The sequence below is a fragment of the Periophthalmus magnuspinnatus genome, chromosome 11 (assembly GCF_009829125.3).
Source record: "Periophthalmus magnuspinnatus isolate fPerMag1 chromosome 11, fPerMag1.2.pri, whole genome shotgun sequence".
In the NCBI taxonomy this organism is placed as follows: Eukaryota; Metazoa; Chordata; class Actinopteri; order Gobiiformes; family Gobiidae; genus Periophthalmus; species Periophthalmus magnuspinnatus.
In genome coordinates, this window is record NC_047136.2 from 32,212,013 (window position 1) to 32,216,743 (window position 4,731).

The following is a 4,731-nucleotide window of genomic DNA, read 5'->3' on the forward strand; positions in this document are numbered from 1 at the left end:
TATGTAACTTTTTTAGGTGGCATGATTCTATGGAAATAGAAAATTAAAACAATTCTTTGGAATATTCACCATGGAGATAGATATGTTTTATGCACTACTGTGGAATATTATAGCAAAATGAATAACTCTTCCACGCAAACAGCAGAAGGAGACCCTCGTCCAGGCCAAATGAGAAATGAAATGAACCAAAATTTTAAAAACATGCTTTTACTTTTGCTTAATAAGTTGCATACTCTGGCTTTAAGTGGCTCTATATTCACGCTGAATCTGATTTTATTTTACTTCATTCTCCCAAAATTATATGATTTTATTTTATTTTTATTGTATTGAAAAGTAAAACAACTGTGCAGTGAGTAGGGGGCACACTCCCCTCCTCTCTTTTATGATAATCCCCAGGACAATGTCAGCCAAGTCTGCTTTATTTATACCTCCAAAGGCCTAAGCCACAGAGTCACCGCTCCTGTAACGCATTCTTCCACTCAATCCCCGGACCAGCCCATAATAGGCCCGTGAGGAGGCCAGGGCCAGGATAGCATTACACCCCCAGCTCCAGACACTCCTCTCACTCCACACAGACAATGAAGCTACAGGAATCACCACAGCAAAACTCTTTTGGATTGGATGTGGTACAAACATTTCAGCTTGTTTAATTTGTTTCAGTCAAATCCTGTTCAAAGTGCTCTTGTCAAAGATGGAGAGCATCTTCAGCTCCATCACAGTGGTGACACTGGCTCCAGTGGAAGATGTGGTGGAGCAGAGCGATCATGGACAATGAGTCACACCCTCTACATGAGACCTTCATCCAGAGGAGCAGGTTCAGCAACAGATTGCTTGCCCATTACTGCTTCACAGACACACTGAGAAAATCCATTGTCCTCATAGCCATCAGACTGCACAACACTCTGACATTGCACAAAAGCACTTTGAATCTGAATTGGAAGCTGTATTTTTGTGTCAATTTTATGAATCATAAAAGCATAGTTTGTATGTTTATACAAATCTGATCTAGTTTTCTACAGTTCGACCATTTGGTGAAGTTCATGATTGTACTTCCACAGAGATGGGCAGCAGATGTAATATATGAGTTTTTTCCATAGTTGAACCTAACAACCATACTGTAAAAAAGACCAAAAGCCAAAGCTCGCTTAATTTATAAAGTAGTTTGACAAATAAAAATGAATGACACCTTTATATAATGAAATGAATGATTAAACTCTCAAGCAAATGTGTTCCTTGTGTGTAAATTGTCCCTGTATTTTGAATGTCAATTTGTGTATTCATGAGATAGATTTCATTTTAGAACTCAGCACTCAACTTCGAACCCTCCTTAGCTATAAGATTTGTCCAATGCTCTGCCCACAAGGCTACATCATCCAAGCTCTCTCTATAAATATACAAAAGCATGATACAAAAAAATGCACTACAGCTTCACAAACCTGATTCGATGTGCTTGTAATGTGACAGCACTCTGACCTTTGACTCAGAGCCTCAAAAATGAAAATGAAACTTATACAATTGTTATCACATTGTATTGGCAGATTTAGTATTTTCAAAACAATAAAAAGTAACATGGTGATCTAAATATGTTACAAGTTAATACCCCCAAGTGTAACAACTGATGTAAAACTATGATAACTATTTACCACAAGCATACACAAAACTTGTCATATGAATCCTTCACACCTCAGACTAGGCCCCCAGGGGCCTTTAAATCAATACCATCCCTAGACATGTTATAATAGGATCTCAGTAGACCCTTTATTGGTAGCCCTATAGATACTGCCTCGAGAAGGAGGGTCTAAGTACAAGGGACGTTCTGGGACAGTTATCCAGATGCTTAACTAAAACTAAGGTAGCATCTGGAGGCCTGTGCCCATTCACCTGCTGGCCCAGGGACCAAATGAGGCCAAATGAGTGCAGATTAGGGAACTTGGCTCATTTCCTAACTCACAAAGCTGTAGGAACACATTCAGGATGTCTGTGGGAAATTTTACAAAATAGTTTCTAGAATTTTACACAAAAGTACACATCCAGGTGAAACCAGAAGTTTACATACACAATAACAAGACACATACACTTTTTTCATTTTTTTTTTTTTACTGACATGAAGTCAGACAATCAATCAACTCCCCCTGGAACTGCCACCAAACAATGTACTTAAGCAAGAGTACACTTAGTTCAAAATCATATCACATAAGAAGTACAAAGTAATGTTCCAAGTTAAGAGTTCCTTCTTTAACTCCCCTTTCAAACCATTTCGAACCATTTCTAGCCCCTCCCTTCAAATAGATATAAGGCAGTGGCCACCAACAATCTGACCAGAACTGAAGAATTGGATGAGCAGCAAAATGATTTGTCCAGTTGATAGATTTAAACTTCATCTTTTGCTACAAGAATTAAGAGTTGCATAAGAGAAACAGCCTGGACATAACATCAGATTTATAATCATCAGATCATTTGAACTGGACATTAAATAAGAGAGGATTTTAGGATCACAGCATTTTTATGTTTACTGTCAAGTTTTGGATGCAAGATTTCGCATAAATGCACATATTAATGAGTAGGGATGCACAGATACCGATACCAGTATCGGGTGCCAATACTCGTACTCGTCAATGGGCTGCCGATACCAAGAGCCTATTCCACTGTAACTGTGCTGCCTCTTGTCTGAGCTCACAGCTCATCGAGCTCTGGCCATAAAGCTGCACATTTACTGAATATTAAGCACATCTGTAATCATATGTGACTGTCACATGAAATATACAAATATTTAGGGCTCTAAAAGTGTTTATAGTTCACAGAGGAGATCAGCGCAGCGCTTGTTTTAAGATAGTAGCATGCTAACGTTGCTAAGAAGCGCTGGTGATTATTTGCTTGTGCTGCATTTTAAGTTAATATAATTGACACATTATTCAGCAACTGAACAGAGCGAGTTCAGAGCTTTTAAATGAACATATGTATGAAAGTGTGACCGTGGTAAAAGTAACAGAACACTCACTGTTATGCTAACAATGGCTCGTTAGCAGTTCACTTGGTATCGGTGAGTACTCAAAATAAAGTACTCGTTTTGCAAAAAGTGATATAGGTGCATCCTTATATGAGCATTCACAACATATTCAGGAGTCGTTCACAGGTTGTTTTTTCATCCAGCAGATGTAACAAAGAGAGGTTTCTGCCAATCAATACTGCTAATCAACATTGTTAATCTGACACAGGAGCAGTGACGCTTTAGCTGCACTCTCATCATCTGATGGTTTAGAGACAAAAGAACGAGCCACAACCAAAATCAGCCAGTGTAATAAACGGACTCACCTGCTGTCCTCTGTCGCTCTGAGGGGTGTCCTCTGTCGCTCTGAGGTGTGTCCTCTGTCCCTCAGAGGGGTGTCCTCTGTCGCTCTGAGGGGTGTCCTCTGTCGCTCTGAGGTGTGTCCTCTGTCCCTCAGAGGGGTGTCCTCTGTCGCTCTGAGGGGTGTCCGCTGTCCCTCAGCAGGTGAATATGGACCAGTAGATTCACTCTGCCACTGCATCCAACAGATCAGTGTGTGGATGCAAAACAACTTTCTTCTGTTAAACTCAGACAAGACTGAAGTTATCATCTTTGGCCCACAGAAACATAGAGAAAGTGTTACCAGTCACCTCCAGTCTCTCTCTCTAAGACCCTCAACTCAGGCTAGAAATCTAGAGGTAATAATGGACTCAGACTTGAACTTTAACAGCCACATCAAATCAATAACATCTGCAGCTTTTTACCACCTAAAAACATTGCGAAAATCAAAGGTATACTGTCAAAGCCAGACTCAAAGATACTTATCCATGTATTTGTCTCCAGTAGGTTAGACTACTGTAACGTCCTGCTCTCTGGCCTCTCCAAACGAGCCTTAACACAGCTGCAGTACATCCAGAACACTGCTGCTCAGGTCCTGACTAGAACCAGGAAGTACGAGCACATAAGTCTTGTGCTCAGGTCTCTGCACTGGCTTCCTGTAGCTCAAAGAATAGACTTTAAAGCAGCTCTGCTTGTGTATAAGTCTCTCCATGGCCTAGGTCCAAATACATCTCCGACATGTTAGTGCCATATGAACCATCTCACACTCTGAGGACTTCAGGGACTGGCCTCCTGCTGGTTCCCAGAGTCAGGACTAAACATGGGGAATCAACGTTTACGTTTTATGCAGCTAAAACCTGGAACAGTCTTCCTGAAGATGTGAGACAGGCCTCTACTTTGACAATGTTTAAATCCAAACAGCAACAGTTCTGTTTAGTCGTGCATATGACTGAAAGGTTTTTATTCTGCACTCTTGTGTTTTAATGTTAATTTTAGGGTAATTATTTATGTTTTGATTTATGTGATTTTTATGTCTTTCTTATTCTGTAAAGCACTTTGAATTACTTTGTGTACGAATTGTGCTATTCAAATAAACTTGCCTTGCCTTTTTTATAAAAATGAGCGAGCAGCCTATATACAACTCCCTTAAAGATTGAACAGTATCATTTGTTTTGAAAATGTCTGGAATAGTTATAATTTATCCTATAATCAGAGTTTCACTCTCTGGGAACAGAGCAGATGAACATTTTTGACAGTAACAGCTGCCACATAATGCACTACAATAACATGGTCCCTAGTTTGCCCAAAATAGCAGAACAATAATTAGTCTTTGACACAGAGCATCTCCAAAGCTCAGCGCGGTGTGGGGAGTGGGAGGGGCCAGAGCGGGGGCATAAAGTTGACTG

General features: G+C 40.2%; 1 protein-coding gene across 1 annotated transcript in view; it reads right to left on the reverse strand.

The window, feature by feature from the left end:
• Positions 1 to 4,731, reverse strand: part of pex11b (peroxisomal biogenesis factor 11 beta) — a 217,894-nt gene that overhangs the window by 45,134 nt on the left and 168,029 nt on the right. The window lies entirely within an intron of this gene.